This window comes from Gossypium arboreum, chromosome 1 (genome assembly GCF_025698485.1).
Source record: "Gossypium arboreum isolate Shixiya-1 chromosome 1, ASM2569848v2, whole genome shotgun sequence".
NCBI lineage: Eukaryota > Viridiplantae > Streptophyta > Magnoliopsida > Malvales > Malvaceae > Gossypium > Gossypium arboreum.
Window position 1 is genome coordinate 100781967 of NC_069070.1, and position 24902 is coordinate 100806868.

Genomic DNA, 24902 nt, shown 5'->3' on the forward strand with positions numbered 1-24902 from the left:
ACCTAAGAAAAATAGAGGAAGGACAAGAGGAAAATATCCATAATACAACTGAGGAGATGGATGAAAATCAGAATAATCAAATTCCTTCTATGGTTGTTGCAAATCCAATAAATCAGAATCCTATTCTTCGTACTATGTATGATTATGCTAAACCTACTTTAACAGGAGTTGAATCGAGTATAGTTAGACTTGCTATTGCTGCAAACAATTTTGAACTAAAACCTAACACAATTCAAATGATACAACAGTTTGTTTAGTTTGATGGTTTGTAGGACGAGGATCCAAACACTCATTTGGTGAATTTTCTGGAGTTTTGCGACACTTTTAAGATCAATGGCGTTTCTGACGATGTCATTTGCCTTTAGTTGTTTCCCTTTTCATTGAGGAACAAAGCTAAACAGTGGTTGAACTCGTTACCAAGAGGGTCAATCACTACTTGGGAACAAATGACCGAAAAATTCTTACTTAAATATTTTCCGTCAGCTAAAATGGTTAAGTTGAGGAATGATATCTCTTCTTTTGTGCAGATGGATCTAGAAACACTCTATGATGTATGGGAGAGATACAAGGATCTATTGAGAAGGTGCCCTCACCATGGGTTACCTCTATGATTGCAGGTTCAGACTTTTTACAACAGTGTGAACCTCTCAACAAGGCAACTTATCGACGTAGCCGTCGATGGTACTTTAAACAAAAAAACTCTTGAAGAGGCTTACGAATTTATTGAAGAGATGTCACTAAATAACTATCAGTGGCAAGTCATGAGAACAAAGCCGAAAAAAGCAGTCGGTATTTTCAACCTCGACTCGGTCACTATGATATCTAACAAAGTAGAACTTTTAAATAAAAAGATTGACGGTTTATATGGTTCTACTCAGGTACATCCAGTGATGACGTGCGATGCAAATGGAGGAGGAGTGCACACAGAATATCAATCTTTCAACCCTAGCACCGAGGAGGAACAAGTTCAATATATGGGTAATAATAATTCTAGACCTCAAAATAACCCATACAGTAACACTTATAATGCAAGTTGGAGGAATCATCCGAACTTCTCGTGGGATGGCCAAGGAAATCAAAGGCCACAACATCCCCTAGGCTTTCAACAACCACCTTACCAGCAGGAAAAGAAACCGAACCTTGAGGAGATGCTAACGAAATTTATCTCGATGTCAAAAACTCATTTTTAGAATACCGAGACAGCACTTAAGAATTAACAAGCGTCGATTCAAGGGCTCGAAACCCAGATAGGTCAACTCGCCAAACTGATTTCTGAACGACCATAAGGTAGCTTGCTGAGTAATACTGAATTGAACCCAAGGGAACAACTCAATGCGATTACCGTTCGAGATAAGGAAGGGTTAGTTGAACCTGAACAAGAACCGAGGTAAGGAATTGTGGTAAGTAAAGGTAAAGGTGAGGTGGACCACAATGAGAAAGAACTAGTAAGTAGAGAGTACAAACCTCGTGTGCCATACCCTAGTGCGACAAGGAAATACCATACTGATGAACAATTTGGTAAATTCCTTAAATTATTAAAAAAAATTACATATTAACTTACCGTTTATTGAAGCTCTTTTGCAGATGCCTAATGTAGTTAAATTTTTAAAGGAGCTTTTAGCAAATAAGCGGAAGTTGGATGAGGCGCCGCATGTAGAGTTGAATGTAGTTTGCTCAGCCATTCTACAGAATAAGCTACCCAACAAGTTGAAAGATCCAGGGATTTTTACGATTCCTTGTTTAATTGGTAGTCTATACGTTAACAATGCTTTGGTTGATTTAGGGGCTAGTATTAATGTCATGCCCTATAAAATGTTTAAACAACTAGGTCTTGGGAAACCCAAACAAACTAGGATGAGCATTCAATTGACAGATAAAACAATCAGATTTCCTAAGGGTATTATTGAAGATGTACTTGTTAAAATTGACAAATTTATATTTCCCATTGATTTTGTTGTTCTAGACATAGAAGAGGATGATGACGTGCCTTTAATTTTAGGAAGACCCTTTTTAGCAACTGCTAGAACTATTATTAATATTGGTACAGATGAACTCATACTGCATGTGGGTGATGAAACAATCACTCTTCAAGCTCATAATTAGAGTAACACATCAAATATCGAGGGTGGTTGTATAAATCATGCTACTAATACTGATCATGTAGTGCCACCTTCTTTGCAGGAAACACGTTCAAGGAGCATACATGAGCCATGTTCAAGGAATAAGAAAAGACCCATCTATGAAGAGTGAAGGCTACAAATCGAGAAACTAGATGAATGGCATGCACAGAAACTGAGAACACACGATAAAACAAAACCACGCCATGACGAACTCAATGTTTCACCAAATCAACTTAAGGTTGGAGGAAAAGTACTATTAGATGCACCAAACCCTCGCATTACCACTTCTGAACCTAATGGAGCAATCCCTTTTACGGTACTTAACATTTTCCCATATGGTACAGTCGTGGTCACTCATTCCAAATTCGGCACATTTAAGGTAACTAGTACTCGTCTAAAACCTTATTTTAATAAAATTGATAGTAGGAATGAGGAGTGTAAACTCCTCACACCAGCATGACCACGCAACAGAGAGATAAATCTAGCTTAGACTATAAATAAGCGCCTCTCGGGAGGTAACCTGAGCACTAACGGTGTCGATTTCTTTAAATTTTAGTTTTTAACATCTAAATTGCTAACTGAGTCCTTGAACACAGGTTTTCCAAATCCACACAGCCAGACACACGGGCGTGCTTAGGCCGGGCTCATACCACGGGAAGCAACATGGCTGTGCAATACAATCGTGTGAAAATAGAGTAAAATTTTTCCCCAACACGGGATTCGATACGTTGCCACAGCCGTGCGACATGGCCGTGGGTAATCCTGCCAAATCAACACGGGTGTACAACACGCCCGTGTCTATAAATCATGGTAGAAATTGAGAAACAACACGGGCATGTGACATGCCCTTGCCCACCACCCGTGGTCAAAACTGTCAAATTAACACGGGCGTGCGCACATATACACAGGCATGGGAGAAGTGAACGAAGTAGGACACGGGCGTGCGCACAGATACACAGGCATGGGAGAAGTGAACGAAGTAGGACACGGGCGTGCAACCCGGCTATGTACCCCAAAATTTATATAAACCCCCACTATTCATCATCCCTTTTCCCAAAAAAATGCTAACCTTAGCTGTCGCAATCTTCCTTACCCACGCCTGTAGCCGACCCACATCACCCACTCCTCGGACGACCAACCTCCTCCCTCTACCAAGCACTATTGCATTTTTTCATTCTTTTCTCTCTATTATCTTCATTTCTTTTACTAATTTCATGTTTTTTCTTGTTTTATTTGACTATTTTTGATTAATCTTCACATTTCTAATAATAGTCATGCTTATGCTTTTTGTTCTTATTTAGAAATTTGCCATTTTAGTCGATGTATTAGGATACATTGATTCATTCTTGTGTTTCTATGGATTTCATACCTAACCACACCATATTCCATTTTATCATTCCCATATGCATTCATTCACTACGTATTTCGTTTAGCACTATTCTCATATTACTATTGCTAATAATGATTTGATATATCTGTCTATTAGGATTTGGCTTGTGACCCCTATGAAGTATTTCTATTTAGTTTTAACATGCTTGCATACTTTTTCATGCTATTCTTGGGGATTATTTTTAATAACTCGTCTTTTCATTACAGATACCATGTCAAATCCACGTGGTAAAAAAATCGCCGTCCCCGCGTCGAAGAAGCAAAAAGGAGCAGCATCATCCTCGGGTCCTGCAACTGAAATTCGGTACCCATTCCTACAGTTTCCACCGGGATCACAGGAGGAACTATTCCAGATACTACGGGTCCGACCCTTAGGGGTGGGCCGTTGTATTGATTTGACTGCCCTAGAGCAGATCTAACTCGCTGATGCAGTCCGAGCTCTCCTAACTACTGACCCATGGGGGCTCTTCTTCGAGATCGTCAACTCGACATATCTCGAGTTCACGTTAGAACTCTGTTCGACCTTCCACCTTCAATCCATTATGACAGAGTTCAATGATCCCGGAACGGTCCAATTCCGTCTCGGTGGTTTAGTTTTCCAGTTGAGCGTGCCTGAGTTCGGTGTCGCATTAGGACTGTATATGGAAGAGTTCATGGATGATGACCACTTTGACAACCTCCATCGCCATATCCACTATTCGCCTTCAAATTGCTGGAACGCCCTAGTCTCTGCTTCGACCACTTATGACCCTAGTCGCTTCAAGGCATCAGTTCTCGCCCCATCCCTGAGATACCTACACGCTGTCTTAGCCCACACCTTAACAGGACGGCGAGAGAGCACCAGCATTGTCAACACTAACGATGCCTATTTTTTATGGAGCATGACACATGGGCACGTATTTGACATTGCTTATTTTATCGCCCTCGCCATTCGACACCAGAAAGAGCGACATAGGAAAGGAGTCATTTCTATTGGCCCTTATGTGACTCACCTAGCGCGGTACTTCGGTCTCCTTGACACGGCAATGTAAGCATCCTCCCTCACTCATCGGTCAGATGTCCCTAGAGGGTATCTCGAGTATGCTCTATATGAGGATGATCGAGCGACGACTTGGATTTGATCCTCCCTAGTATCACCTTGTCTAGTCGGCCGAGTAGGAGGACCCAGAGGACATAGCTAATGATGTCCCACCACCTCATGAGGATCCACCCTCTCAACCACCACCTATTCATCTCCCAGTTCATGCGGCTGCTTCACTCTCTGACATCTTTGAGCGTCTCACTTTATTCGAGCAGTAATATTTTCAGCACTTTGATCACATTGATGCAACCTTACATCAGATTTGCCAGCACCTTCACATCTCATCGCCACCCCCACCTCGTGAACCATTTGGCGATGAAGATTTTTGAAGATTTTTATTTATTAGCTTTATGTTTTTACTTTTATCTTTTTAAAACTACTTTTTATTTTATTTCTCTTTAATTTTAATTTTACTTCATCCTTAGGTTTTAAAATTTATATTAAGCAATTTATGTTTCGGCCATTTCTTTACGACTAATCATGCTATTTTATATTTCCTAAAGAGTTAATTAATTCTATCGCAGCTTGTAGCACCCCAAACCCGACCGAAGTTATGGCGGATCCGCATGCCACATAAAAATGTAAAAAATTCCATTCTAAGTCCGAAATCGTACTTGATGTTCAAAAGATTAATTCATTAAAGGTTAAAGTGAATGGAAGTCATGCACCGTAGGAAACCGGAAAAGAGGTGGTGAGTCCATCGATCGCTAAGTACCAATCTCCTTCGGATCCAATCCTAGACATGCATACCGCCATTGCCACACCTTAACGTCATGGATATTTCTAGAAACTGATTTGATTAAGTCATTTTAGGAAAACTGATTAATTTTGGAAAATACTTTCATTGTGGAAGCTTTGCTTGTTGTCGGGTTATTTTGAAATTAATTGTTGTTTTTTGAAAACGCTACTAAAGCTATCCAATTTCAACAGTTAAAATAAGTAATACCTATATTAGTAATACATATTAAAACCATCAAAAATAATTAAGCGGCCTTATTACATTTAAAACCCAAAACTTCAAACGTAAATAAAAGAATGTCCAGCTTCACCGTAAGAAAATCAAACTTTCGAGCGGTGGCCACTCCGAATTCCTCACACTCCAAGCCCACTATGGTTGGGGATTTCTGCGTGGATGAAAAATAAAAGGGTGAGTTTGGGGAAACTCAGTGTGTAAGGAAAACCCATTCAAAGCCCAAGTCACTCAAGCTTATTGGGCCTAAGCCCATTCAGTATGAGTGGTATCTGGGCGAGCCCTTTTCAGATTACAATAAACCGGGCCTTAGCCCTTATTCAGATAATAAAGATGGCCCATAGGCCCATTTCAAAACACATGCAACATCAATAACATATGCAAACCCATTTGGGGAGACTACTCAACCCACCAACCACTACACTCCACCCGTACCAGCCATACACTCCATGTGGGATAGCTCAACCCACCCAAATTTCAACACTCCACAATTCTTGCAAAGATTGCCGCAGCTTATCAATAAATTGAGGCAAAGCCTCCAAGACGTGGACAAGCCACTTTCAGTACTTCCTCCGTCAATATCCCATCCATGCATCGATAATAACAACATGGCATGCGATAGATAACAACAAATCAAACATGCATTTAGGTCAATTTAACCTAGGGTATTTTGTAATTTATCTACTAGGGGTAAACGTAAATTTTTCACTTTTAAAGGTATTTCAGTAATTTATCTATTTTAGGGTTTTTCATGCATATTCCTACCTTTCACGTACTAACGTAATCACGCATCGAGGGTTCTTCTTGAATTGGGCCGTTGGCCCATCATTCCAATTTTGGCCCATTAAGCTCAAAAATATCGAGGGCACGTAAATCATGCACTTTGCGTCCAAATTTTGCAGCTTACCAAAAACATTAATCGATTTACCTTACGAGCATTCGCACACTCGCAAATCTACAAAATACCAGTTTTCGGCATTTCGGCTTTTCGACTTTTGCCGATCTAGACTAAGAAAGAGGGTGTTAGTTACACACCTGTTTGCGACGATATGCTGACTAGATCCACACACGAACTGCCTACAATTGGATTACTAACACGTTAATCTAACTATTCAAATACGAACTACGTATTAACCCCTTACAATATTCAGTCAACCACACCTACATATCATAGTAAGCTTATAAGAAATCAATAAGCAACTCATTAACAAATTTTTGTCAATGTTTACCACATAATCATAATTTCACTGCAAGCTGTCTTCCCGAGCAATAGTCACTAAATCATTTATAACTGGAGCTACGAAACTCCAAATCAAGTTCCGTTAATTTTCCCTGAAAATAGACTCATATATCTTCTATCCATAAAATTTTCAGAATTTTTGGTTTAGCCAATCAATACCAGAATTTTCTCAAAGTTTCCCATGTTTCACTGTTTGACTAATCTGACCACCCTTCATTACGAATCAAATTTCTCATTGTACAGAATTCAAAATATGTTCTTGTTTATTTCATTAGAAACTAGACTCAATAAGCTTTAAATACATAATTTATTCAGCTTCTAGTTCATCTCCCACAATTTATGGTGATTTTCCAAAGTCACATTACTGCTGCTGTCCCAAGCAGATTTATTACCAAATCACTCTTTCATACACCTATCTTGCATGCATGTTATTTAAACATGTATATCACCAATCAATCATCACATATCTATGATTTTTACTTAAGCATAATCTCCATTTCATCATTTTAAAGCACATGTTAGCTGATTTTTCCCTTTAGCATCTAAGGCACATGCATGCTCATTTGTTTGGCTCAACTTCACATATCTTCCATTTTTCATCAAAAGAACATGAAACAACAACCATTTCCTTCATTTTAATTCATGACTAAATGCTCACAACACAATTAAAAATCAAAATATACTTCAAGAGTTAAGGTAGAATCAAGAAGAACTCATGAACCTCAAAATAGAAGCAAGGTACCAAGAACTTACCTTCAATTTTCCTCCTCCTAATGACCGAATACTCAAGAGCTTTCTCCTCTCCTTTCTCTTCTCTAACTTTCAGCTATGATGAACAAAGATGGACAAAACTTTGTTCTTTTCACCCCTTTTTTTTCTTTTAATAAAACTTCATATTTCATCCATTTAATTCTTTAATACAAAAGACATGATATTCTTATCATGAAACATTTACCTAACCCATTATCATGAAACATTTACCTAACCCATTATCATGGAACATTTACCTAACCTATTATCATGAAACATTTACCTAACCCATTATCATGGAACATTTACCTAACCTATTATCAATTTGTATCAATTTGTACCATAAATTATGGATATCAAGTGTACATTTTGTCTACAACAACATGATGGTTGGCCACTTCATGTAAAATGGGAGGTTTGTCATGCAAATCCTCCTATTTTGCACTCCTATTTATTTGGCCACTTCAATTTAGCCTATAGCATTTTAGGAAAACTGATTAATTTTGGAAAATACTTTCATTGTGGAAGCTTTGCTTGTTGTCGGGTTATTTTGAAATTAATTGTTGTTTTTTGAAAACGCTACCTAAAGCTATCCAATTTCAACAGTTAAAATAAGTAATACCTATATTAGTAATACATATTAAAACCATCAAAAATAATTAAGCGGCCTTATTACATTTAAAACCCAAAACTTCAAACGTAAATAAAAGAATGTCCATTCACGGAAGAAAATCAAACTTTCGAGCGGTGGCCACTCAATTCCCTCACAGCTCCAAGCCCACTATGGTTGGGGATTTCTGCGTGGATGAAAAAATAAAAGGGTGAGTTTGGGGAAACTCGATGTGTAAGGAAAACCCATTCAAGCCCAAGTCACTCAAGCTTATTGGGCCTAAGCCCATTCAGTAATGTGAGTGGTATGGGCGAGCCCTTTTGATTACAATAAACGGGCCTTAGCCCTTATTCAGATAACAAGATGGCCCATAGGCCCATTTCAAAACACATGCAACATCAATAACATATGCAAACCCATTTGGGAGACTACTCAACCCACCAACCACTACACTCCACCGTACCAGCCATACACTCCATGTGGGGATAGCTCAACCCACCCAAATTTCAACACTCCACATTGCAAAGATTGTCTTTGCTCGATTAACATAAATTGAGGCAAAGCCTCCAAGACGTGGACAAGCCACTTTCATACTTCCTCGTCAATATCCCATCCCATGCATCGATAATAACAACATGGCATGCGATAGATAACAACAAATCAAACATGCATTTAGGTCAATTTAACCCTAGGGGTATTTCTTGTAATTTATCTACTAGGGTAAAAGCGTAAATTTTTCACTTTTAAAGGTATTTCAAGAATTTATCTATTTTAGGGTTTTTCATGCATATTCCTACCTTTCACGTACTAACGAGAATCACGTCTCGAGGGTTCTTCTTGAATTGGGCCGTTGGCCCATCATTCCAATTTTGGCCCATTAAGCTCAAAAATATCGAGGGCACGTAAATCATGCACTTTGCGGTCCAAATTTTGCAGCTTACCAAAAACATTAATCGATTTACCTTACGAGCATTCGCTTTTCATAAATCTACAAAATACCGGTTTAAGCATTTGGCTTTTCGACTTTTGCCGATCTAGACTAAGAAAGAGGGTGTTAGTTACACACTGCTTTGCGACGATATCTTGACTAGATCCACACACGAACGCCTACAATTGGATTACTAACACGTTAATCTAACTATTCAAATCGAACTACGTATTAACCCCTTACAATATTCAGTCAACCACACCTACATATCATAGTAAGCTTATAAGAAATCAATAAGCAACTCATTAACAAATTTTTGTCAATGTTTACCACATAATCATAATTTCACTGCAAGCTGTCTTCCCGAGCAATAGTCACTAAATCATTTATAACTGGAGCTACGAAACTCCAAATCAAGTTCCGTTAATTTTCCCTGAAAATAGACTCATATATCTTCTATCCATAAAATTTTCAGAATTTTGGTTTAGCCAATCAATACCAGAATTTTCTCAAAGTTTCCCATGTTTCACTGTTTGACTAATCTGACCACCCTTCATTACGAATCAAATTTCTCATTGTACAGAATTCAAAATATGTTCTTGTTTATTTCATTAGAAACTAGACTCAATAAGCTTTAAATACATAATTTATTCAGCTTCTAGTTCATCTCCCACAATTTATGGTGATTTTCCAAAGTCACATTACTGCTGCTGTCCCAAGCAGATTTATTACCAAATCACTCTTTCATACACCTATCTTGCATGCATGTTATTTAAACATGTATATCACCAATCAATCATCACATATCTATGATTTTACTTAAGCATAATCTCCATTTCATCATTTTAAAGCACATGTTAGCTGATTTTTCCCTTTAGCATCTAAGGCACATGCATGCTCATTTGTTTGGCTCAACTTCACATATCTTCCATTTTCATCAAAAGAACATGAAACAACAACCATTTCCTTCATTTTAATTCATGACTAAATGCTCACAACACAATTAAAAATCAAAATATACTTCAAGAGTTAAGGTAGAATCAAGAAGAACTCATGAACCTCAAAATAGAAGCAAGGTACCAAGAACTTACCTTCAATTTTCCTCCTCCTAATGACCGAATACTCAAGAGCTTTCTCCTCTCCTTTCTCTTCTCTAACTTTCAGCTATGATGAACAAAGATGGACAAAACTTTGTTCTTTTCACCCCTTTTTTTCTTTTAATAAAACTTCATATTTCATCCATTTAATTCTTTAATACAAAAGACATGATATTCTTATCATGAAACATTTACCTAACCCATTATCATGAAACATTTACCTAACCCATTATCATGGAACATTTACCTAACCTATTATCATGAAACATTTACCTAACCCATTATCATGGAACATTTACCTAACCTATTATCAATTTGTATCAATTTGTACCATAAATTATGGATATCAAGTGTACATTTTGTCTACAACAACATGATGGTTGGCCACTTCATGTAAAATGGGAGGTTTGTCATGCAAATCCTCCTATTTTGCACTCCTATTTATTTGGCCACTTCAATTTAGCCTATAGCATTTTCAAACATTTTCACATAGGTCCTATTTCATCATTTCACCCCGTTTTTCTTATGGAACAAAATTAACTAAAATTGCTGTGTTCTATCTTAAGCTTGGGCTTTCTAGAGGCCCACTAACATAATTAAACCTATGCCAACGTTCACGAATTCCGTAAAATTAGGCGTTACAACTCTACCCTCCTTAAAGAAATTTCGTCCTCGAAATTTACCTAATCAAACAGATGAGGGTATTGTCACTGATCGTCTCTTCGGCTCCCAAACTCGAAGTTTCCTTCCTTAACTTGTTGAAAACGAGCGACCAAAGACTCATCGTTAAACTGTTTTTCCTTAATCGATCCACCCAGTTGGCCTCACTTGCAACTCACCAATGACTTCAATCATCATACTGACTCGCACAAGCAAACATGGCTCTCGAGATCGAGATCTGACTCTACGACTTAGAGCATCACTACCACATTAGCCTTGCTTGGGTGATACTCGATCGAATAGTCATAATCCTTAAGCAACTCAATCCAGCTCCTTTGCCTAAGGTTCAGCTCCTTTTGAGTCAACAAATACTTAAGACTTTATGGCGGTGTATATAATAGACCTTTCTCCGCACAAGTAATGTCTCCAAATCTTAAGTGCAAATATCACTGCGCTAACTCTAAATCATGAGTCAAATAGTTTCCCTCATGAGGCTTAAGCTATCGTGATGCATATGTAACCACCTTACCCTCTTGCATTAACACGCAGCCCAAACCCACGTGTGATGCGTCACTTGTACACAAGATAAAATCATTCCCAGACTCTCGCTAAATTAATACAAGTGCTTGATCGAACTTTCTTCAACTTCTTAAATGCTTTTTGTCGCTTCTTAGTCCATACAAACGGTACTCCTTTCCTTATGAGTTTTGTCGAGGTCTTGCCATCACGAAAAACCTTCTACAAACCTTCAGAGTATCCTGCCATCCTAGGAAACTCAGTATTTTAAATCGACTTAGGCGGCTTCCATTCCAAAATCGCTTCAATTTTTCGAGGGTCCACTTTAATCCCTCAAGCAGAGACCACATGTCCTAAGAAAGTTACCTCCTCAACCAAAATTCACACTTGTGAACTTCACAAAGAGTTCCTTCTCCTTAATACTTACAAAGACTATACGGAGATGCTCATCATGTTTCGTTTTAGTTTCAGAATATACCAGGATATTGTCAATAAAGACGACTACGAATTGATCTAAAAATGGTTGGAACACATGATTCATCAGATCCATAAACACTGCAGGAGATTTCGTTAGTCCATATGGCATAACCAGAAACTCGTAATGACCATACCGAGTCCTGAATGTCGTCTTTTGGATATCTGCCTCCTTGACCTTTAACTGATGATATTCAGATCGAAGGTCTTGGAAAATATAGAAGCTCCTCTAAGCTGGTCAAATAGATCGTCAATCCTTGGCAGTGGATACTTATTCTTAATCGTCAGTTTGTTCAACTGGCGATAATCAATGCACATCTGCATCGTACCATCCTTCTTTTTCACGAATAGCACCGGTGCTCCCTATAGAGACACGCTTGGCCTAATGAAGTCCCTATCCAACAACTCTTGAATTTGAGCATTTAACTCTACTAACTCCTTGATTGCCATCCTATACGGTGTGATAGACACAGCGCCATTCCGAGCAACAAGTCTATTCCAAACTCAACTTCTTGATTCGGAGGCAATCTTGGAAGCTCCTCGGAAAAACATCTTGGAACTCCTTTATTGTCCTAACCTTATCCACCGGTCCCTCCTCTTCTCGACCGACTTACAAATGCCAAATAGGCCTCACAACCTTTCCGATCCACTTTTGGCTCTTAAAGCCGACACCACATTGGACAAATAATCCCTTCGCTCACCTATCACTATAACCTCCTCATCCTTTGTGGTCCTTAACTCCATTCGTTTAGCAGCACAATCCAGAGTCGCTTTATGCTTAACAAGCCAGTCCATTCCCAAAATAAGATCAAACTCTCCGAATGGTAACTCCATCAGATCTCCAGGGAAAATCTTACCTTGAGTTTCTAAGGGTACATTCCTATACAGTTTGTCTACCCTAACCGAGTGACCCAAGGGACTTAGTACAGATACCCCACTCACAATCTCCTCAGAGCAGTCCAAGTCGTCCATAATCCGTTCTGCGGCCTCCAACCAATATTCCGCCACATTCGGGGCTATACCAGACACGCCCTTAAAGATCTTCGTTCCGTTAGTCCCGAAGTCATTCAGAAATTGATCCCTGAATTTCGTTGCCCGAACTTGCTCCGGCAACCCTTTCCAGAACATGAAGCATTGCCTGTGACAAGGCATCATCCTCAGTGGCCCTATCATACGGCCCATTCTCATCCGTCGGTGGTGGTCGTGCTACTCCGGTGGGTATGTGTTCGAAAGACGAAGATCCAATTTGAGTACTACCTCGGCCTCGACCACGGCCTCTTCCCCGAGTAGCTCTCGTACTCATATCGATTTATCTTGATTACGAATTTTTATGCATCAATTAATATTCCAGTGTTTATTACAGATGTTTTATGAATCGACGATGAGTTCGAGTTTGTTTTTGCGTAATCAAAGTCTAGCTACGCTTTTAGTCTCTTATCGATTTTCCTATGGTTTCGGTATCATCCTATCTAGAGTATCCTAGCGAGGATTTCAAAGATGAACAGATAAGTCGAAAAAATATTCGAAGAGTTCGAGTAATACTTACAGACTTGGTAGGAGATTCGAATGCCACCTTCTAAAGATCTAAATTTTAAAAATCGAGTTTTTCGCATACTTTATAAAATTTTGTTTTCAAAATCTTTATTTTTGTAAACCCATTCCACAACCGAATTGTTACAACCTAGGCTCGATACCACTAAATGTAGCACCCCAAACCCGGCCCAGAAGTTATGGCGAGATCCGGCATGCCACATCAAAATGTAAAAAATTCCATTCTAAGTCCGAAATCGTACTTGGTGTTCAAAAGATTAATTCATTAAAGGTTAAAGTGAATGGAAGTCAGGCACCGTAGGAAACCTGGAAAAGAGGTGGTGAGTCCATCTGATTTGCTAAGTACCAATCTCCTTCGGATCCAATCCTAGACATGCATACCGCCATTGCCACACCTTAACGTCATGGATATTTCTAGAAACCGATTTGATTAAGTCATTTTAGGAAAAGTGATTAATTTTGGAAAATACTTTCATTAAGGAAGCTTTGCTTGTTGTCGGGTTATTTTGAAATTAATTGTTGTTTTTTGAAAACGCGCCTAAAGCTATCCAATTTCAACAGCTTAAAATAAGTAATACCTATCTTAGTAATACATATTAAAACCATCAAAAATAATTAAGCGGCCTTATTACATTTAAAACCCAAAACTTCAAACGTAAATAAAAGAATGTCCAGTTCACCAGAAGAAAATCAAGAAAATCAAACTTTCAGAACGGGTGGCCACTCCGAATTCCCTCACAGCTCCAAGCCCACTATGGTTGGGGATTTCTGCGTGGATGAAAAAATAAAAGGGTGAGTTTGGGAAACTCAAGGTGTAAGGAAAACCCATTCAAAGCCCAAGTCACTCAAGCTTATTGGGCCTAAGCCCATTCAGTAATAAAGGGTACTAGGCCGAGCCCTTTTCAGATTACAATAAACGGGCCTTAGCCCTTATTCAGATAATGAGATGGCCCATAGGCCCATTTCAAAACACATGCAACATCAATAACATATGCAAACCCATTTGGGAGACTACTCAACCCACCAACCACTACACTCCACCGTACCAGCCATACACTCCATGTGGGATAGCTCAACCCACCCAAATTTAACACTCCACATTCTTCAAAGATTGCTGCTCGATTAACGATAAATTGAGGCAAAGCCTCCAAGACGTGGACAAGCCACTTTCAGTACTTCCTCCGTCAATATCCCATTCCATGCATCGATAATAACAACATGGCATGCATGAGATAACAACAATCAAACATGCATTTAGGTCAATTTAACCTAGGGGTATTTTAAATTTATCTACTAGGTAAAGCGTAAATTTTCACTTTTAAAGGTATTTCAAGAATTTATCTATTTTAGGGTTTTTCATGCATATTCCTACCTTTCACGTACTAACGAAATCACGCATCGAGGGTTCTTCTTGAATTGGGCCCGTTGGCCCATCATTCCAATTTTGGCCCATTAAGCTCAAAAATATCGAGGGCACAGAAATCATGCACTTTGCGGTCCAAATTTTGCAGCTTACCAAAAACATTAATCGATTTACCTTACGAGCATTCGCACACTCGCAAATCTACAAAATACCGCTTTTCGGCATTTCGACTTTTCGACTTTTGCCGATCTAGACTAAGAAAGAGGGTGTTAGTTACACACATGCTTGCGACGATATCTTGACTAGATCCACACACTAACCGCCTACAATTGGATTACTAACACGTTAATCTAACTATTCAAATACGAACTACGATTAACCCCTTACAATATTCAGTCAACCACACCTACATATCATAGTAAGCTTATAAGAAATCAATAAGCAACTCATTAACAAATTTTGTCAATGTTTACCACATAATCATAATTTCACTGCAAGCTGTCTTCCGGGCAATAGTCACTAAATCATTTATAACTGGAGCTACGAAACTCCAAATCAAGTTCCGTTAATTTTCCTGAAAATAGACTCATATATCTTCTATCCATAAAATTTTCAGAATTTTGGTTTAGCCAATCAATACCAGAATTTTCTCAAAGTTTCCCATGTTTCACTGTTTGACTAATCTGACCACCCTTCATTACGAATCAAATTTCTCATTGTACAGAATTCAAAATATGTTCTTGTTTATTTCATTAGAAACTAGACTCAATAATCTTTAAATACATAATTTATTCAGCTTCTAATTCATCTCCCACAATTTATGGTGATTTTCCAAAGTCACATTACTGCTGCTGTCCCAAGCAGATTTATTACCAAATCACTCTTTCATACACCTATCTTGCATGCATGTTATTTAAACATGTATATCACCAATCAATCATCACATATCTATGATTTTTACTTAAGCATAATCTCCATTTCATCATTTTAAAGCACATGTTAGCTGATTTTTCCTTTAGCATCTAAGGCACATGCATGCTCATTTGTTTGGCTCAACTTCACATATCTTCCATTTTTCATCAAAAGAACATGAAACAACAACCATTTCCTTCATTTTAATTCATGACTAAATGCTCACAACACAATTAAAAATCAAAATATACTTCAAGAGTTAAGGTAGAATCAAGAAGAACTCATGAACCTCAAAATAGAAGCAAGGTACCAAGAACTTACCTTCAATTTTCCTCCTCCTAATGACCGAATACTCAAGAGCTTTCTCCTCTCCTTTCTCTTCTCTAACTTTCAGCTATGATGAACAAAGATGGACAAAACTTTGTTCTTTTCACCCTTTTTTTCTTTTAATAAAACTTCATATTTCATCCATTTAATTCTTTAATACAAAAGACATGATATTCTTATCATGAAACATTTACCTAACCCATTATCATGAAACATTTACCTAACCCATTATCATGGAACATTTACCTAACCTATTATCATGAAACATTTACCTAACCCATTATCATGGAACATTTACCTAACCTATTATCAATTTGTATCAATTTGTACCATAAATTATGGATATCAAGTGTACATTTTGTCTACAACAACATGATGGTTGGCCACTTCATGTAAAATGGGAGGTTTGTCATGCAAATCCTCCTATTTTGCACTCCTATTTATTTGGCCACTTCAATTTAGCCTATAGCATTTTCAAACATTTTCACATAGGTCCTATTTCATAATTTCACCCCGTTTTTCTTATGGAACAAAAATTAACTAAAATTGCCAGGTTCTATCTTAAGCTTGGGCTTTCTAGAGGCCCACTAACATAATTAAACCTATGCCAACGTTCACAGAATTCCCGAAAATTAGGGCGTTACAGCAGTTATAAACTTAGGAATTTGCAACTCCACAGGAAAAGGTCCTCCACGACTGCCATGTCTTGCTCTACCACCAGTGGAGTATCCTCCTCCAATCTCACCCTTGCCTTAGCCGATTACTTTCCATAACTCCAATTCAAGGATTCCATATAACATTCAGGAAGTTTGACTTTTTTCCCTAACTTATGATCTTATATCTATATTTTTCAGTAAATCTATCTTTGTACATTGAGGACAATATACATCTTAAGTGTGGGGGGGTTATTTATATCATTATCAGAAAAATCTCTGAATTTTGTCTTATTCTCACGTGACTCACTCATATCACTATTAGAATGAATTTTGATTAATTTATGATTTTTATTGATATGTCTTGAATTAAAACATAGGTATTTATGCATTTATTGTTTAAACTTTAAGGAATTAAAGAATCAAGCATGATAAGTTGATTTTTGAGAATTAAAAATTTTTAGATTGTTTCCCCAAGTTTAAGTATTATCTTGAGTTGAAATTCATAGGTTTAACATCAAAAAGCCATAATTTTTGTGAGATCTTGAGTCTTTAGATCATATATTATTTCTTTCATGCTCACTTTTATTGTTGCTATGAGTGCGTCAATATTGATTTGTTATTTTAGAACTTGCTTCGATTATGCATGTCAAGACCACACCATTTGATTTGATATGTCAAGATGATAAAGGCACTTAGGTTTAACCCACTTACTCCATAAAAGTCTACCCTCATAATTAACCCTTAGTGAACCCCTTTGAGCCTAACAAGCCATTCATTGATTTACCCTTAATATTAACCCATAACCCATTATTGTTGAAATCCCCTCATTTGATCCTTATTTTTGTCGAGATTTGATTTGAATAAATTGCTTAGCTATGTTTTATTTTTGATAGTTAGAAAAGTTCTATGTTATTTTGATTTGTTCTTAATATATATATATATATATACATACATACATATTAGTAGTAATTTTTTGTTTTTGAGCTTAAGTATTTAATTCCATATTCCATGAAGAAAAGCTCAATTCTAGGATCTTCTAATTAGGAATCTAATTTGTCAGTTTTAGTATTTTTCTAGTTAGGTAATTTTTTAATTCAATCTCGATTCTAACCTTCTCTTTCAGCTTGTGACCACACCCCCTAACCAAAGCCACATTACAACCCTCTAAAGACCTTTTGATTGATGTATCATCTCAATATATAGTGGTGGAGATTTGATTTTCACGCAAGCCTATGGTAATAACATTTCATATTGGATGTTGAGTGCTAAATTTCTTGTCCTTAAACACCTCGAGTGATTTGAGTGAATCTTTAGTGAGGATGTGAAACTCTGTGATATTTTGAATCAAAGGTGATTACTTAGATGAGGGGAGACACCTATGTTTTCGTGATTAAATGCTCAACTTGGAATGTATGAAACTTTGATGTTCTTCAAGTTGAATTTTCAATGTATGATTACTTATGTATTATTTTGAGATACTATTGATGAGAATTATAAGTTGAGAAGAATTTATTTTGATTGTGAGTTTAGGATTTTACTTGAGGACAAGCAAACGCTTAAGTGTGGGGGTATTTGATAAGTCGTAATTTATACATATTTTTATCCCATGCTTAGCATATTTTTGGATGAATTATCATTAGATTTGTGGAATTAGATGCTCCTAATCCTTTAATTTCATGTTTTATACTTAGGTGAGCATAGGAGAGTAAAAAGAGTGAGAAACGGGCCAAAAACGGAGAAAATGGGTCAACGTGGGAAGTTAACACGGCCTGGACTTCTTCACACGAGTAGGCGACATGCCCGTGTCTATTTAACAGATTGTAACATGGCCTAAGCCACACCACACGACCGTGTCTATTTAGCAGACTCTAAACACGACGTAAGCCACCTCACATGGGCATGTCCTTGTCGAGCCAAAGTCTAGTCCTATTCAAAAAATGCCACTCTTGAGGGTTTTGAAGCATTCTAAAGCCTATATAAACACCCCGAGAGGTACCTAGAAAAGCCGCACGGAGTAGGAGGCAAGGAATTACTCGAAAAAAGCCGATTGATCCATCTCAAAAGCCGGATTCTTCTTCAAGACTGAAGATCTCCCTTCAATTTCCTTCAAAGGTTTTTGGGTTTTCTTTATGTTTTGTTATTATTATTCTTCTGAGATGTTTCCTAATACACTTATGAACTAAGTCCCCTAAATAACTAAGGGGAATGAAATCTAAGACGGATCTTGTTATTATTTTCTGAATTATATGATAAATACTTGATTTGTTCTTAATTATGTGTTCTTAATTCTTGTTTTAATATTCCAGGATATTGATTTAAGTTTTGATGTGTTTATTCAGAGGAGCAAAAGTCCCTATCTAAGAGTAGATCTAGCATAATTAAGTGGATTTGATTGCACCCCTAGACATAGGGTCACATGAATTTGTCGGATTAGGGTCAAACCTAATAAGGGAATCCATAGATTGAGTTAATGCAACACTAGGGGTTTTAATTAGAAAGATATTTTAATTAATCAACCCAGGTTTATACGTTGTTAGTCTCGAGAGAGATAATAATATAACTTAGGGATTTTTACGGATCGAGTCAAGTGATTAAATTGTCTGGTTCAGAGTCAAGTAACAAGTGAAGTTTAGGTGGATTTTTTCTTGGGTATTGTCCAAATCTTAGTTTTCCCAAAAGTATTTCCCCAATTTTCTTCTTGTGCATTCTTAGTTTAGTTAATTAGTTTAGATAAAGTAAATCCCCTTATTTTTAGGCTAGATAATAAAAAGAAAGTTAATACTAGTACTTTTAGTTCCTGTGGGTTCGACATTCCAATCTTGCTATAAACTATACTACTGTTCGATAGGTGCGCTTGCCTTTATCGTGATAATAGTTAGTTTTCAAGTACGATCAATCATAAATATAAAAACTTATCACGCATACATCAGTTCTGCTGAGGACGAAGCCTTTGCCTACTCTTTTAAGCCTTGTTAAATCCTCTGTTAATTTTGTGCTTGTGTTTTAACAGCAGCAAATCCAATGAATAGGGGTTTCTTTCGTGTGGAATTTTGATCGAATCGTCGAGGTAACTGAGTAAATGTTGGATTTCGGTATTGGTTTTGTAGTTTCTTTTAGTCACGAATTAAATCTAACTCTTAGCATTGGGTTGTCAATTTTGAGGTTTTGGAAGGCTAGGGAGTGTTTTCGCTGCGAAACAATACCAGGTGTGTACTCAAAATGCAAAAAAATGGGATTCAATAAAAGCCGAAAAAACCCCACTGTCGATGCCACACAAGTGTGTGGTCGCCCGTGTGGTAGGCTGTGCACGACAACACGGCTGTGTGATTGACGAAGGCCAGGCTGTGCGCAAGATACGACCATGTGATGGCCGAGGTGTGGCCGTGTGGACCGCACGGGCATGTGGGCCCAAACGGGTAGTCCACACGGGCATGTGGGGTTTGAGCCAGACCGTGTGATCCATACGGGCCAAGGCCAATTGGGGTGTGTGGGCCACACGGCGTGTGGGGTTTGAGCCAGACCGTGTGATCTATACGGGCCAAGGCCAATTGGGGCGTGTGGGCCACACGGGCATGTGGGCTCACACAGGCAAGCGACATGGGCGTGTGGGCCCATTTAGCTAAAATGTTTCCTAAGGTTGCATGGGTCATCCAAGTCGACTGTTAACCTACTGTAGGGTCGGTAAGCATTACTTAGACCACCCTAAATCATGTGATCAACATACAATGTATGTATTGAGTATGTTAAATATATGCATGTTTACTGATCTGTATGTATGACTGATAACTAAATATTAGCATGTAAGCATGTATTTCTGTATATCTACATTGAACATGTTTAGTTGCGTCTGCATTGGGGTAGGATGATTGACTATTGGAGTAAGTGTACTGAAATGCTTTCATGCCTACTATCTGGCAGCTGAGCTGCAATATTACTAATATGTGCCGCATTCGGTACGACTTGGTGTGTAGGGCTGAGTGGGTGTTTTAAACCCCACATGGTGCGTAAGGATGGTTAAAGATGGTGTGTAAAGGCTGGTGGGTAGGATACTAATTTCTTTACTGTATGCATACTTTATCTGAGATGGGCTAAGGTCCTAATTTATATTTGAGACTGTATCTGAATGGGCTAAGGCCTAAACTGTATCTGAATCTGTAATGGGCTTAGGCCCAGACTGCATTTGACTGATATCCGTTGTTTGACTGTATGTATGTCTTCTGTGGGGATTACACACTGAGTTTACGTAAACTCACCCCTTTCTGTTTTATCTATATAGGTAATCCACAGACTTAGACGAATCAGTGCAGCGGAGGGCTCAACGGTGACCACATGATTATTGAACTGTTTAAATTTCATTTATGGTTTTATTTTCTATTTGCTTTCTGGGGTATTTTTTATGTAATTTGGGACTTTTGGATTGTTTGCCTTTGTTTTGGATTTTAACTGTTTTCATGAACTTCAGAACTGTAATGAAAACTCGGTTTTATTAAATACAACGTTTTTCCTAAAAGTAAACGATTTTATTAAAATATAACGGTTTTAAAAGCTTCCACTATAAAAGATGTTTTTAAAGCAAATCAAATTAACGAGACCATAGTTTTGAAATTAACGAAAAATAAATAAGAGCTAATAAACAGAAATGGTTTTAACTTGATAAATTCGATTTCAAATTCCATTCCATGTGACATCGCCAGATTCGACCATAACGTCTAGGCTAGGTTTGGGGTATTACATTATTTCTGCAAATCGAGCTTGTAAATTTTTTTTATTAAATATTTATGGAGTTATTGTATAGTTTTATTGAATTTGAATAAGTAAATTTATCGAACTAGTGATTAATTAATATACAAGGATTAAATTGTAAAAGTGGTAAAAGTTAATCATTTTGGATTTTTAAGCAATTGGAGGAACAATTACTATTATACTGATCGATAGTGAAAGACATTGTACAGCCAGTAATGTTATTTAGCTTAATTAAGATTAATAATTAAGATTTATTAAGCTAATTTTAGTTAATTAACAAATTAACTTAAGTACATAAAGTAAAAATTAAAAGAATCAAAAGCCAAATTCTCTTCCTATTGTCTTCCTCACCGAATAAGAAGAAAAAAAAAAGTGTTTCAGTTTTGAACTTTTTTCCCTTCAAATTGGTAAGTTTACAAGCTGTCGAAACCATTTTTTCGAGTTAGGAAAAAATGGAGATCGACTAAAACCAAATGTGGAGTCGCACCAATCTTTTGTTTAGGTGTGATTGGGTCACCTACTAAAACATTTTGTTCCATTTAAATCCATTTTTGGTCCACGTAAAAATAAATGGGCTCGGGAGCCAGTTACGTATGAGGAAAGGTTAACACCCTCAATACACCCAGAAACTGGAACAAGATTGATTAAATGCTATCCTTAGATTTTAAAGAAGTTTCGAAACATAATTCTTATTAAAACGCTTAAGTGGTTCAAGTTCGATGTCAAAATTCTCTTGTTTTAAAGGTATGCAGTATCATATCTAGCACGATTGGACACGATCCTTTATACCTTCAAAAATACGATTGATTTTTGACTTTCAAAAGCTTGTACACTAAAAATTATAAAAGGAATATCCAAATATTTAGTCCAATGAAAAAATCACACCTAGCACAATAGGGCATGATTCCTCGAATTTCCAAATATTGCATATTGCCTTGCTTTTAACAAAGAATTTAAATAAATGGTTGTAAATTATCTCAAAACACATTGATCTTACTGGAAATAAAATGGAATAATTGATTTCAAAGAGTTAAAAAACCACAAAACAACATTTTGTAAATCAAAGGGAAAAGAAGTGATGAATAGGGGTTAATACGCATGAAAAACGTACAATACTTGACAAGTGCAGATAACATAATCTTATTCAATCAATCAAATCAAACAAACAATTAATTTAAAACAGCAAAATTTATGAGTATGGGTGAAACAAGTAAACACGATGTAAATATACATGAAATGACGTGAGGACAATTGACTCATGACATACCAAGCAATATAAAACTGATATAACACTAAAATAGTTTCTAAAAATGATAGATAACGAGCAAATAACATATGCTAGGGCTTGAAATAATTTATAAAAGGAAAAAAATTAAGACTATAAATATAATTAGAAACATTTGAATCAAATAAAATGCCAAATATTTAGAAATAAAACATTTATTTGAAATTTACAATATCTATACAATAAAGATAACTTTCTAAAAAAACATAAAATATGAAAAGATTGCATGTGTATAAAATATTAAACAAAATAAATGTATATGTGAATAAATTTCAAAAACAACGATATACAAAAATAACATGGAATTAAAATATAAATCATAAGATCAAATTAACTTCATCATGCATTATGTATGTACGAATATATATTCAAACATTTAAACGAAATATTATATGAAGTGTTAAAATAAAATGATATTAAAAAACTTCAAAATAACGATTTTATAAAAAATAAAGTAAGGTTATTAAAAAATAATAAACAAGCGGATTTCAAAATAATAATTGTTAAAAATAAAACTTGATTAAAATAACATATATGTACAAATATATAAAAAGATTTGAACCGGATATTATATAAAATATTGAAATTATATGTTATAAAGAAGAATTTCAACGCAATTATGCAAATAAAGACAAGGCGAGATTATTTGAATAAATCAACATGCATAAAAATATTAAATGAATTTTAAAATAATAAGTCATACAAATAGGAAGCTTAATTAAAATTGAATTAAAACATAGGGGATAATTTATAAATAAAATAAGTCATTTAAAATTAAAGAGAACCAGCGCGCCACGCATGTGAATATTCAGGGGCCAAATCTGGAAATATTACATATCCTAAAACACAGCACCTATGTAACGCCCCAATTTTCGGGAATCCTGTGAATGTTGGCATAGGTTTAATTATGTTAGTGGGCCTCTAGAAGGCCCAAGCTTAAGATAGAACCCGATAATTTTAGTTAATTTTTGTTCCATAAGAAAAAGGGAGTGAAATTATGAAATAGGACCTATGTGAAAATGTTTGGAAATGCTATAGGCTAAATTAAAGTGGCCAAATAAATAGGAGTGCAAAATAGGAGGATTTGCATGACAAACCTCCCATTTTACATGAAGTGGCCAGCCATCATGTTGTTGTAGACAAAATGTACACTTGATATCCATAATTTATGGTACAAATTGATACAAATTGATAATAGGTTAGGTAAATGTTCCATGATAATAGGTTAGGTAAATGTTCCATGATAATAGGTTAGGTAAATGTTCCATGATAATGGGTTAGGTAAATGTTTCATGATAATGGGTTAGGTAAATGTTTCATGATAAGAATTTCATGTCTTTTGTATTAAAGAATTAAATGGATGAAATATGAAGTTTTATTAAAAGAAAAAGGGGTGAAAAGAACAAAGTTTTGTCCATCTTTGTTCATCATAGCTGAAAGTTAGAGAAGAGAAAGGAGAGGAGAAAGCTCTTGAGTATTCGGTCATTAGGAGGAGGAAAATTGAAGGTAAGTTCTTGGTACCTTGCTTCTATTTTGAGGTTCATGAATTCTTCTTGATTCTACCTTAATTCTTGAAGTATATTTTGATTTTTAGTTGTGTTGTGAGCATTTAGTCATGAATTAAAATGAAGGAAATGGTTGTTGTTTCATGTTCTTTTGATGAAAAATGGAAGATAGGTGAAGTTGAGCCAAACAAATGAGCATGCATGTGCCTTAGATGCTAAAGGGAAAAATCGGCTAACATGTTGTGCTTTAAAATGATGAAATGGAGATTATACTTAAGTAAAATCATAGATATGTGATGATTGATTGGTGATATACATGTTTAAATAACAAGCATGCAAGTTAGGTGTGAAAGAGTGATTTGGTAATAAATCTGCTTGGGACAGTAGCAGTAACGTGACTTTGGAAAATCACCATAAATTGTGGGAGAAGAATTAGAAGTTGAATAAATTATGTAATTAAATCTTAATGAGTCTAGTTTCAAATGGAATAAACGAGAACATATTTTGAATTCTGTACAATGAGAAATTTGATTCGTAATGAAGAGTGGTCAGATTAGTCAAACAGTGAAACATGGGAAACTTTGAGAAAAATCTGGTATTGATTGGCTAAACCAAAAATTCTGAAAATTTTATGGATAGAAGATATATAAGTCTATTTTCAAGGAAAATTAACGGAACTTGATTTGGAGTTTCGTAGCTCCATTTATAAATGATTTAGTGACTGT

General features: G+C 36.4%; 1 non-coding gene across 1 annotated transcript; it reads right to left on the reverse strand.

Annotated features, from left to right (window-relative positions):
- Window positions 1–494: 494 nt before the first annotated feature.
- On the reverse strand, window positions 495–601 carry LOC128281816 (small nucleolar RNA R71). Its single transcript, XR_008272089.1, has one exon. It is a non-coding gene; the product is annotated as a small nucleolar RNA R71 (small nucleolar RNA).
- Between the last annotated feature and the right edge of the window lie 24301 nt (window positions 602–24902).